The sequence below is a fragment of the Schistocerca gregaria genome, chromosome 8, assembly GCF_023897955.1.
Source record: "Schistocerca gregaria isolate iqSchGreg1 chromosome 8, iqSchGreg1.2, whole genome shotgun sequence".
Taxonomy (NCBI): Eukaryota; Metazoa; Arthropoda; class Insecta; order Orthoptera; family Acrididae; genus Schistocerca; species Schistocerca gregaria.
In genome coordinates this window covers 328,992,368-329,006,138 of record NC_064927.1, presented here as the reverse complement: position 1 = coordinate 329,006,138, position 13,771 = coordinate 328,992,368, and the positions used below count along the sequence as shown (strand labels likewise).

At 43.1% G+C, this 13,771-nt stretch overlaps 1 protein-coding gene across 1 annotated transcript in view; it reads right to left on the bottom strand.

Moving 5' to 3' along the window:
- LOC126284258 (protein vestigial) overlaps positions 1–13,771 on the bottom strand; it is a 486,247-nt gene that overhangs the window by 165,730 nt on the left and 306,746 nt on the right. The window lies entirely within an intron of this gene.

The window sequence follows — 13,771 nt, the reverse complement described above, 5'->3', positions numbered from 1 at the left end:
AGCTGTACGTCGTCCTGAATGGGGTGACTTCGGCAGAAACAAGACTATCTTCAGGTGGGCCCCCGGGGCAATGTAATAGGTCTGCTGCTTTTTGCGACTTACATAAACGATCTGGTTGATGGTGTTGACAGCGGCATTAGACTGTTTGCGGAATAACAAATCAATGAGGATTTACAGAAAATAAATGCGTGATGTAATGACTGGCAGGTATCTCTCAATACTTGTCAGTGTAACCTACTGCGCATAAGAAGGCGAAAATTCCCCTTAAGACAAGATTACATAACAAAAACCCAGTCTTTGGAAGCGGTAACATCCGTCAAGTATCTTGGTGTGACTATTCGAAATGAACTTAAATGTAATGATCAGATTACACAAGTAACGGGCAAGGCGAACTCTGGATTCCGGTTTATTGGTAGAATATCGAAGCGGTGCACTTCTTCAACAAAGGAAATTGCTTACAATGCGTTAGTGCGTCCAGTCTTAGAGTATTGTTCGTCTATATGGGGCCCTTACCAACTGGGTCTGATGCAAGAGATTGGAAAGGTCCGAAGAAGAGCGGGAATATTCGTGACTAGTACATTTAGCCATCGCGAGCGCGTTACAAATCTCATAGAAAGTTTGAAATGGGACGCACTTGCAGAGAGACGGCGCGCTAAACGGAACGGGCTGCTCACTAAATTCCGAAATCCGATTTTCGCCGAGGATGTAGAGCATATATTATTACCACCAACTTTCAAATCGGGCAATGATCACCATTCCAAGGTAAGGGCAATCAGAGCTCGCACTGAGGCGTTCAGACAGTCGTTTTTCCCTCGCGCGATCCGAGAGTGCAACAGAGGGGGGGAACATAACTCTGGCGCGAATTGTGCCCTCCGCCACACACCGGTTGGTGGCTAGCGGAGTATATATGTAGACGTAGAAAACGAGTGGTTTTAAGTGATGATTACGCTACACCCCGTATCAGTTTGATAGAAAGGTTTGTGCTTGGATTATACCTGGAGAACGAAACGTGCCTTTACGTGTAGCGTCAATACTGAAGTATGGAGGAGGTGCTGTTATCGTATGGGAATGTTTTTCGAGTTTAAGATGTGGTTCCGTTATTGTCTTTATAAAAACTCTAAATGCAGAACTATATGAAGACTTTTACAGCATTCTGCAGTGCACTCGATTGAGGAACACTTCAGAGTCGATAATCCTTTGTATCTGGCTGACAATGTACCCTGTCATAATGCAGCATCTGTGAGACTATGGTTTGTGGACAACACCACTCCTTAAATAGACTCTCCCGACCTGAACCTAGTGGAATAGCTTTGTGAGGAATTAGAACGCCAGATTCTTTCCAGATTCCATTGTCCAACATTACTAACATCTCTGGTTTCGGCTCTTGAGGAAGAATGGGCTGCCATTTCTGCACAGACATCCAGACACCCCATTGGAAGTGTCCCCAGCGGAGTTCAACCCATCACGAAAGCACTGAGTGGTCTCACGTTGTATTAGTAGGTGTACGGATGTTTCTAATCACAAAGGGGTACACTTAGATGTAGACAAACACAAAAACTGTGTTCCTTCAGAAGTCGGACATCGTTCATCATTTTTCGTGTAACACGACGACAGAGCTAAAACTTTAGGGTCATCGACTTAGTGACACTGACACTAAAATTGGCAGCTGCAGATCAGATTTAGGGTTCAAATGGCTCTGAGCACCATGGGACTTAACATCCTGAGGTCATCTGTCCCCTAGTTCGTGGCTTGTGAAAAATAATTTGACGCTAAATCACAGTAAGACCCAGTTTTTACAGTTTCTAACTCACAATTCAACAAGAACCGATATTTTGATCAGACAGAATGGGCATATTATAAGCGAGATGGAACAGTTCAAGTTTCTAGGCGTTCGGATAGATAGTAAGCTGCTGTGGAAAGCCCATGTCCAGGATCTTGTTCAGAAACTAAATGCTGCTTTATTTACCATTAGAACAATATCTGAAATAAGTGACACTTCAACACGAAAAGTAGTCTACTCCCATATTTTCATACGCTTATGTTGTATGGTATTATTTTTTGGGGTAATTCTTCTGATTCAAAAAGAGTATTTATAGCTCAAAAACGGGCTGTTCGAGCTATATGTGGTGTAAGTTCGAGAACCTCTTGTCGACCCCTATTCAATAATCTGGGAATTCTGACATTGCCCCCACAGTATATATTTTCTTTAATGTCGTTTGTTGTTAGCAATTTAGCCTAATCCCAAGAGTTAGCAGCTTTCACTCAGTTAATACTAGGCAGAAATCCAATCTGCATGTGGAATGCACTTCCTTGACTCTCGTGCAGATAGGAGTGCAGTATTCTGCTGCATCCATTTTCAATAAGCTACCACAAGAACTCAAAAATCTTAGCAGTAGCAAAACTCTTTTAAATCTAAACTGAAGAGTTTCCTCATGGCTCACCCCTTCTATTGTGTCGAGGAGCTCCTGGGAGAGCTACAAAATTAAGCAAATTCCTGTGTTACATTGTTGATTTTCTTTATTTAAACTTACGACTTGTCACCTGAATATGTTTTTTTTTTATTTCATTTTATCTGTTTCTAATATCATGTTATAATTTCATGTATTGACTCGTTCCATGACCATGGAGACTTCTCCTTAATGTGGTCCCACGGAACAATAAATAAATAAATAAAATAACTTAGAACTACTTAAACCTAACTAACCTAAGGACATCACACACATCCATGCCCGAGGCAGGATTCGAACCTGCGACCGTACTGTCGCACGGTTCCAAACTGAAGCGCCTAGAACCACTCGGCCACAGCGGGCAGCTCAGAGTTAGGGACTTAGATACAAAGCTCGACAGACGATGCGGCAAATAAGTTGTGTCACACGCCAGCACGGTCACGATTTACCTGTCCACACTCGCCAATGTTTTCATCAGCTTTGCAATCACCAGCTTTCTCTTCGGTTGACCCCGTGTGGACGAACCTCCGCGGAGCTTTAGGACAGCACCTACAGTATGGCAGCTCGCCGGGCCGCCACCTGTTCCGCGGGTTGTCGGTCGTCGGCGTCGGCGCGGTATTAATTGACAGCGCCTGCTTTACGCGGGCCGCCCCTATCTGCGACCATCTGCTCGTTACTGCGCGCACCCACGACCCATCACTCAAGCCGCCGGGCCTGCGGAAAAATAAAAACCGCCCGCCCCCGCCGCCCCCGTGATGGGACCGTGATAGAAATGTAAACTCGATTTTAAACTCTTTCATTAATTTTCGTGAGCCATGCTGTGGAGGGGTGCAGAAGAGCTAAAGGGGGGCTGGTGGGAGGAGGGAAAAGGGGGAAGGGGCAGAGATAGTTGGGAGGACAGTGGAACGGGGAGAGGTAAGGTGCTCGCGCGAACACAAAAACACGATTATAAATTCCCGGCGGCGCAGGCAAAGATGGTCCGAAACAAAAACGGCCGGCCGGCTGTTGTGTCCCGTGTCGCCGGACGGGTCCCGGCAGTTCCCACGCGGCCGTTGGATCCTCTTATCTGCGCATTCCTCAGAGGTGCTCCGGCGGCACAGTCACTGGGCAGCGGTAAAGGACAGAGGAGCGCCCGATCGGCTGTCCGCGTGTACAGCAGTCAGGGACGGCAGTGGCTCACTTCGAGCGTACCCGTTACTGGGCAGCACGCTACCCGAGACCATGCGGCAACGAAATGGTTCAGATGGTTCTGAGCGCTATGGAACTCAACTTCTGAGGTCATCAGTCCCCTAGAACTTAGAACGGCTTAAACCTAACTATCCTAAGGACATCACACACATCCATGCCCTAGGCAGGATTCGAACCTGCGGCCGTAGTGGTCGCGAGGTTCCAGACTGAAGCGCCTAGAACCGCTCGGCCACTCTATCCGGCCATGTGGCAACGTCACAAGATGAGGCCATACGCTGGGTCCCGTCGACTTTAGCCAACTCCGGCATTCCAGTCTGGAACCACGCGGCAGCAGCTCTAGTGGGTTTTGTCACTACGCGTCCCTTATCACAAAATCCAGGTCAAAGGTTAACTTTGCTTTAACTTGCAACATCAGTACTGAGAACGAGTTTATCATAGCTCCTTGGCCGCTAATAACAACAGTCCACTGGTTGAAAAAAATGGTTCAAATGACTCTGAGCACTATGGGACAACATCTATGGTCATCAGTCCCCTAGAACTTAGAACTACTTAAACCTAACTAATCTAAGGACATCACACAACACCCAGTCATCACGAGGCAGAGAAAATCCCTGACCCCGCCGGGAATCGAACCCGGGCGCCGGAAGCGAGAACCCTGCCGCACGACCACGAGCTGCGGACCACTGGTTCAAACTTTTTTTTATTTATGCGTTTCGGATATCCCATCATCAGTATATCGGATAAAAGAACTTAATACAGAATAGAAGGAAACAATGAGTTTACTGTTAACAGTCACTGTTTATTTATACCCACTACGCGTTTCGAAGGTTTAAATCTCCATCGTCATGTTGATTTACATGATGTCATGTGTGTGTTGTGATACGAATTTGGGGTCAGCCGTGACATTTTCTAGTGGATAAACAAAAACACTGGTCAGAACAGAGTTTTGGGGCGGTTTTTAACTAAAAATTGGACGTATATGTAAATGTGGAAATAGAACAAGTAAAATAGATTATAAGTAGTGCTCACAGGTCCTTTCTCTTCCGTAATAAATCACATGTAAACTGCCCTACTTGTAAAAAAAACCGGCCGGTGTAGCCGAGCGGTTCTAGGCACTTCAGTCTGGACCCGCGCGACCGCTACGGTCGCACGTTCGAATCCTGCCTCGGGCATGGATGTGTGCCATGTCCTTAGGTTAGTTAGGTTTGAGTAGTTCTAAGTTCTCGGGTACTGATGACCTCAGATGTTAAGTCCCATAGTGCTCAGAGCCACTTGAGCCTAGATGCAAAGAACGTATAGCGAAGCAGAAAGACGAAGTACGAAGAATATATAGCAACAAACACTATTATTTCAGAATAAGTTTTAAAGGATTTTGGAGATCTTTGTTCGAGCTGACAAATACATGCGTTGGAATAAATATTTCAAGTGCCATACAAGATATTTTCTGTCAAGTTTATTTAGCTTAAACGTCATACTAGTTTATATAATCAGCTGACAGATTGCAGAGCACAAATAAAATAATTATGTTGCCAACAGTGGTAAAAATGTACATAAATAACAATTTTGGCTGGGATTCAAAGATAGAGGATGAAAGGTTTACGAGAAAGAGAACTACTTTTTAGATATGCTAGGGCTCCAGAAACCATCTTTCTTTACAAATGGCTCAAGTGGCTCTGTGGGTTTGTTAAACTTACATTTATTACGTATTATCATCCGCATCATCATTTTCTTTGGGCCTTTGTTCCATTTCAACGCGGGGTTGGCCTTGTTACTATGGATTTAGTGTCAGAGGATGGTCGGATGCCCTTCCTCTCGTCATATATATTACGTGTTATAACTAAGTAAATACGAGGGTTGGAACTTAAATAGTGTTTATTTACAACCGATACAAAAGAGTTACATGTTTGCACCTGTTACTGTCCTTCAAAGTAGTCACGAGCGTTGTGTACAACCCGTTGCCAGCGATGTGGAAGGCGTAGTATACCGTTAGCAGAGCCTGTTCTGTTGACGGTGCGAATGGAGCGGTCTACTGCCGTTGTCTAAATCGAGCACGTGACCCGTCTCTAACGACACTAACAAGATTTTCAACCCTCACCTTCCTTCATTTCTTCTCAGTTTATCAACGTCTTCCTTCCTTAATCCCATTAAAGAATCTGCGTGCTCATTCCACCTCTTACCAGAATAAATTATTAAACATAAAATTTGGGGTGGGGGCCTTCAACAAGTAATGCAACACATTTTTTGGCCACTTTTGGTTGAAAAAATCTGGAACTGGAATTTGTTGTGGGACATTGTGAAATATTCTCTCTTTAGCCCCTATAGTTTCATGAAGTTCCAATAGGTGGCAGCGCTATGCGTAGCCTTCAAAGTATCGTCTGTAACGGAGGTACATTCTAAGCAGAGAGCTGTCATTGTGTTTCGTTTGGCGAAGAACCATAGCATCGCAGATATTCATATGCACCTGCAGAATGTCTATGGAGACCGGGCAGTGAACAAAGCAAGATGAATCGTTGAGTGAGGCGTCTGTCATCATCGCAACAAGGTGGCGCAAACCTGCCCGATTTCCCACGTGCCGGCCGGCTGCTCATAGCTGTGACTCCTGCAGTGTTAGAACGTGTGGACACTCCCATTCTAGGTGATCGACTGATCACAATCAAACTTCTCGCTGCTCAGCTGCTTAACTGGACGTTTCTGTTGGTAATGCTGACACACTCGTCCACAAGATGGGATAATCAGAGGTGCGTGTGCCGCTGGGTTCCTAACCGCCCAACAGAGTACCATAAAGACCAGTAATGGGTCATCCATGCGGAGTTGCTTGCGCGTTACGAGGTTTATCATGGCAATTTGCTATCAAACATAGTCACAGGCGATAAAACATTGGTTCATCACTTCTAATCGGAAACAAAACGGCAATACTTAGATACGTAAACTGCCGCCACGCCACCTCTCCTCGGAAGAAAAAGTCAAAGCCGCACCATCTGCTGGTAGAGTCATGGCGGTGGTCTTCTGGAACTCTGAAGGGGTTATTAGGTTTGATGTTATCCGTCACGGAGCAACGATCAGGTCTGAAAGTTAATGTGCTACCCTAAGGAGACTGATGCAGGGACTCCAGCGTGTTCGTCGCAACCAAAATGCTAACGAATTTCCCCTTATTCATGACAACGCAAGTCGTCAGAAGTCTGCGCATCCGAGAGGAGCTCAAAAAACGTCATTGCACTATTCTTCCTCGTCCGGCCTACAGCCCAGATCTCACACTTTTCGACTTCCATCTGCTTGGCTCGATGAAGGTGTAATCTCTTCACTAGATTTGCTTCTGTATGAAATTTAGCCAAATTTACCTACTTCTCTATAAAAGTCTACGTGTTACCACAACTATGTCCCCACAAAATGTTATCCAACTTAAACTCGTATCCTAACCTTTGACTAAAAAGAACCTAATTTGAACTGTCCTGTAACTGATCTGAATGCTACTTGTCTTTATATTAAATGCACAATTTACATTAAACAATTATCTAGCCCTCATCAAAATTTCCACTTGCCTAGCGTCTTGGCAACATTGTTGCAGATTTCTCAAAAGCACAACAGCAAACAGCAAGCGGGCAGCGTTTAAGTTAGATTTATATTTCTAAAAAAAAACTTCCAACTGTTAAATACCAAACGTGGTAAAGCGGAAGGATGAACAGTGGAGTGGGGAGAGTAAATATTCCTATGAAATGATATTCCAAGACAACGATTTTAGAATGAAGTACATATTCAAAAGGACAGAGTAAAGCTTCACGTGATCTTCACAGATAACATAGGTCTGAACAATACTACGCTTAACAAAGTGAACAATGATTTAAAGCGGGTACAATGTTAAAAGACAATTTTTATAAAATATAACAGCTTAATCAATTAATATGTTAATTCATGACTCAGGGAAGTGGTGTGGTCTTTCTCTCACCTCTGATAAAGTTAATTAGCTGACGGTAATCATTCCGACAAATTAGGACGTAGTCTTACGTCCAACATCTCTTAAAAAACACTCACATGATTGAAAATTTATATTCCTTTCACATTTCATTTCATACTCAAGCTTGTTGTTCGTCTTCCTTCCTTAATCCCATTAAAGAATCTGCGTGCTCATTCCACCTCTTACCAGAATAAATTATTAAACATAAAATTTGGGGTGGGGGCCTTCAACAAGTAATGCAACACATTTTTTGGCCACTTTTGGTTGAAAAAATCTGGAACTGGAATTTGTTGTGGGACATTGTGAAATATTCTCTCTTTAGCCCCTATAGTTTCATGAAGTTCCAATAGGTGGCAGCGCTATGCGTAGCCTTCAAAGTATCGTCTGTAACGGAGGTACATTCTAAGCAGAGAGCTGTCATTGTGTTTCGTTTGGCGAAGAACCATAGCATCGCAGATATTCATATGCACCTGCAGAATGTCTATGGAGACCGGGCAGTGAACAAAGCAAGATGAATCGTTGAGTGAGGCGTCTGTCATCATCGCAACAAGGTGGCGCAAACCTGCCCGATTTCCCACGTGCCGGCCGGCTGCTCATAGCTGTGACTCCTGCAGTGTTAGAACGTGTGGACACTCCCATTCTAGGTGATCGACTGATCACAATCAAACTTCTCGCTGCTCAGCTGCTTAACTGGACGTTTCTGTTGGTAATGCTGACACACTCGTCCACAAGATGGGATAATCAGAGGTGCGTGTGCCGCTGGGTTCCTAACCGCCCAACAGAGTACCATAAAGACCAGTAATGGGTCATCCATGCGGAGTTGCTTGCGCGTTACGAGGTTTATCATGGCAATTTGCTATCAAACATAGTCACAGGCGATAAAACATTGGTTCATCACTTCTAATCGGAAACAAAACGGCAATACTTAGATACGTAAACTGCCGCCACGCCACCTCTCCTCGGAAGAAAAAGTCAAAGCCGCACCATCTGCTGGTAGAGTCATGGCGGTGGTCTTCTGGAACTCTGAAGGGGTTATTAGGTTTGATGTTATCCGTCACGGAGCAACGATCAGGTCTGAAAGTTAATGTGCTACCCTAAGGAGACTGATGCAGGGACTCCAGCGTGTTCGTCGCAACCAAAATGCTAACGAATTTCCCCTTATTCATGACAACGCAAGTCGTCAGAAGTCTGCGCATCCGAGAGGAGCTCAAAAAACGTCATTGCACAATTCTTCCTCGTCCGGCCTACAGCCCAGATCTCACACTTTTCGACTTCCATCTGCTTGGCTCGATGAAGGTGTAATCTCTTCACTAGATTTGCTTCTGTATGAAATTTAGCCAAATTTACCTACTTCTCTATAAAAGTCTACGTGTTACCACAACTATGTCCCCACAAAATGTTATCCAACTTAAACTCGTATCCTAACCTTTGACTAAAAAGAACCTAATTTGAACTGTCCTGTAACTGATCTGAATGCTACTTGTCTTTATATTAAATGCACAATTTACATTAAACAATTATCTAGCCCTCATCAAAATTTCCACTTGCCTAGCGTCTTGGCAACATTGTTGCAGATTTCTCAAAAGCACAACAGCAGACAGCAAGCGGGCAGCGTTTAAGTTAGATTTATATTTCTAAAAAAAAACTTCCAACTGTTAAATACCAAACGTGGTAAAGCGGAAGGATGAACAGTGGAGTGGGGAGAGTAAATATTCCTATGAAATGATATTCCAAGACAACGATTTTAGAATGAAGTACATATTCAAAAGGACAGAGTAAAGCTTCACGTGATCTTCACAGATAACATAGGTCTGAACAATACTACGCTTAACAAAGTGAACAATGATTTAAAGCGGGTACAATGTTAAAAGACAATTTTTATAAAATATAACAGCTTAATCAATTAATATGTTAATTCATGACTCAGGGAAGTGGTGTGGTCTTTCTCTCACCTCTGATAAAGTTAATTAGCTGACAGTAATCATTCCGACAAATTAGGACGTAGTCTTACGTCCAACATCTCTTAAAAAACACTCACATGATTGAAAATTTATATTCCTTTCACATTTCATTTCATACTCAAGCTTGTTGTTCTTTAACGTTTTCCTTATCCACCAGATACAATCACATGTCAACATAGCACGTTGTAAGTAGGCTGTTTAGGTTTTTATATTGGTAACGCCATGTAGCGCTCTGTATGAAAATCACTGGCTGTGCTGTGTGCAGCCTGTGGCTGGTTGGCACTGTTGTAATACTCGCCATTGTAGCGTTGGGCAGTTCGCTGTTAACAGCAGGTAGCGTTGCGCAGTTGGAGGTGAGCAGCCAGCAGTGGTGGATGTGGGGAGAGAGATGGCGGAGTTTTGAGAGCGGATGATCTGGACGTGTGCCCATAAGAGACAGTACATTTGTAAGATTGGATGTCATGAACTGCCATATATATTATGACTTTTGAACATTATTAAGGTAAATACATTGTTTGTTCTCTATCAAAATCTTTCATTCGATAACTATGCCTGTCAGTAGTTAGTGCCTTCAGTAGTTTGAATATTTTATTTAGCTGGCAGTAGTGGCGCTCACTGTATTGCAGTAGTTCAAGAAACGAAGATTTTTGTGAGGTAAGTGATTTGTGAAACGTATAGGTTAATGTTAGTCAGGGCCATTCTTTTGTAGGGATTATTGAAAGTCAGATCGCGTTTCGCTAAAAATATTGTCTGTCAGTTTAAGCACAGTCATGTATAATTTTTCTAAGGGGACGTTACAACGTCCATCACCTACCATGCTTCAACCAAAAATGTATGAGAATGCATACAGGCAAATACTGTGCCGCGTCAAGAACAAAGGTTGTTTAACAGTAACGTAATTCGCTCTCTTTTTCTCAGACGTGCAAATCGACAACATAGAAAAACCAAAATGACACCGAGCGAGGTGGCGCAGTGGTTAGCACACTTGACTCGCATTCGGGAGGACGACGGTTCAATCCCGTCTCCGGCCATCCTGATTTAGGTTTTCCGTGATTTCCCTAAATCGTTCCAGTCAAATGCTGGGATGGTTCCTTTGCAAGGGCAGGGCCGATTTCGTTCCCAATCCTTCCCTAACCCGAGCTTGCGCTCCGTCTCTAATGACCTCGTTGTCGACGGGACGTTAAACACTAACCACCACCACCACCACCAAAATGACATGACCACCTTACATATCCTCCACCTTCCGCCAGCAGAATTTTGTACGAGGGTCATTTTAGGTAGGAATGGAACAAGGACAAAATTCTAAACATTATGGGTAGGAACATATAAAACATATTACAAATACAAAGAGAAAAATATTTTACTTAGTTAACGCCCCTTGTAAATATAAATGGAGTTTGTGGCTCAAACTGTTTGTCACTAACACTGTCGTCTGATGGTGTCGCCAGCTGTGAGCATTTTCTGGATTTATCCACTTTTTATGAGGAGCTCCCACTCAAATAACAAATGACTGATTGAAGACATTTAATATCTATTTAAATATAGACGAAGATGATCAGGGGCTTATAAAAAAAAAATAAAGCTTTTTCGTAACTATTCTGATCACTGAGATACCAGAAACAACTTGACAAAAAACTTTGCTATTTTAAAAATAAAAAACTAGAATAGTGATCCTGACGAGAGAAATTCAATAACACTGTTATTTTGAAGACAGGACAGAAAATTTTAACATCCAGTAATCCCAATAATCTAATTTATATATTCCAATTGCAGAAACGAATAATCCGTTCTGATACAAAATTTAATAGTACATCAACATACATTGAGGAAGAAATGTTTATATACAAATATTCCTCCTGTTTATGTCTGCGTTCGCAAAACTAGAAAAGTAGTCGGTTGATGGACTCAAAATTAGGAAACAAGGTTGCGCTCAAATACACGAGTGCTTTTGTATAACTATTTTGAATGTTTAATATATAATGAGGAAACATTATTACCAAAAATATCGGAAGGTTCTTGACCGATTTACTTCAAATTTTACGCGATACGCTAATGAACATTCGGACGGACATAGGCTACATATTTTTAATGTAGGTAATACATAAATATACATGCAGTACATACAAGGGAAACATTGCTACCAAAATTCTCGAAACATTCTTGACCAATTTACTTTTAAGTTTTTATACTTTACTCAGATAAAGGTTTGGACGAATATAGGCTACAAATTTTTATATACGCAATAGATGAATATATATAAAATATATAATAGTGAAATGTTGTTAGCAAAAATCTCTGTAACTTGTTGAACGATTGACTTCATATTTTAAACGATACTCTATTGACCATTCGACTACGATATCTGAATTTGCAATAACAATAAACAAGGGTCAAGGTGAGAGAGAGGGGGGAAGAGGAGTGGACGCATTGATGGAAGGAAATTGACTTAGAAACCGGAAAGGTGGAAATCTACTTATAGACCGAAAGGAGGAGATTGACAGAGAAAGGGGGAAAGAGGCGACGGCCAGAGGGGGGGGGGGGGGGAGGAGTGGATGGACATAGAAAGACAGGAACAGGTGATGGAGAGAGAGGAGATGGGTAAGGGGCGGTAGGCAATAGATGTAAGAAGAAGATGCGAGTGGGATAAAGTGATGGACAGAGAGAGGAGGAAGAAAGGGGAGATGGACAAATAGTAGTGTGGTGATGGACAAAGACGGGGAAGAAGAAGTAGTAGTCCTTAGTTTAACGAGACAGAGCCACAACAACGCGTGGCCGGATACAATTGGTTTTTAAAAGAGCTTGCCGCAAAGTAGATATCTATAGTTGATGAAAGCTTTCTTCGTTTTCGGCAAACTGCTTCTGATGTCTCCCTTGCTTCGATTGTCTGCTCGTACTGTTTACCCATAAATAAAAGAGAAGCGTTCCATACTTAAGTCTTTAATTTACGCGTAGCCCATACTAGTCTTTGATCATTTCAACACCGAAGAATCACACAAACTCTCGGCGAGTTAAGAAAGCCTTTTATTTGCTCTGCGGAGCGGACTGTATGTTCCTCTGTGGATCGGACACTGCGCTGTGGTCGAATTTCATAGAGTGCTGAGTCGAGCTGAGGGGACGATGACACGACAGCGCAGCGTTTCAGCGTAAGGAATATTCCGGCCCCTACAAGGAGGTTGGACGGCGGCAGGAGGGGGACGGGGGGAGGGGTGTTGTGGCTCAGGCATTGTGCTGGAATCTGCAACAGCACGCAGGACAGCCTGTGTCGCTTGGTGGGTAATTCTGAGTGTACACAGCCATACGGAGCAAGCTGGGAGTCAGGGAACCGTCAAGAGGACGGAGGCGGGATGGAAAGTACAGGGCTATTCAAAAAGAAGGAAAAGATCTTAAACATTTATTGCTTCCAAACTACAAACGGTAGAAACACAATTTCATCGTTCCTGGTAAGAGCAAAGTTCAAATTCTCTAATGGTGTCCGACATTACCTGAATGACACCGTTCCAGGACGCTGGATTGGAAGAGGATTAGCAGAAGGTTTTGTAGTTTGGGAGCAATAAATGTTTGAAATCTTTTCCTTCTTTTGAATACCCCTGTACTTTAATCGGGAAGCACTGCGACTACTCGGTATAAGGCTTACCACGGCTGAGAATGCATTTCATTTACCGCTAGTGCTGGTTTCTTGGCGATCTTTCAAATCCTGCAGTGGTACCATTATGGTATTAATTTATGGGGCGTTGTAAGTGATCTAGTTGGTTATGCTTGTGTGGTAATGGCGAAGGAGTTCGCATTGGCCAATAGTTAAGATTATTAATAAATCGCTGTGGACTCAAATATGTAAGATGTAACCGATACACAATTTTATCAAAGGATAATACTGATAGCTGTATCAGCTGAGCAAGAACAATTCCCTGACACGTGTAGATCAATGTGTCTCAGTTCTATACCAGTATTGGCTAAAATGAGCGCCAATAATTTAATGTAAACGTTTACAGCTTTCATGGGACGTCTAGAAATGACAGAGAATAGACTGAAATCCACATGCCAACATGTTTTAAAATTTTATAAATCGACGGAAACATGATGTTGATGAGTGCCATACTCCTTTACAGAGCGTTGGGGAACGATGCGGGAGACCCGCGCCGCCTTACTAGGCAAGGTCCTAGTGGAGGTGGTTTGCCATTGCCTTCCTCCGACCGTAAGTAGGCGAAAACACTACTTAACGTGAA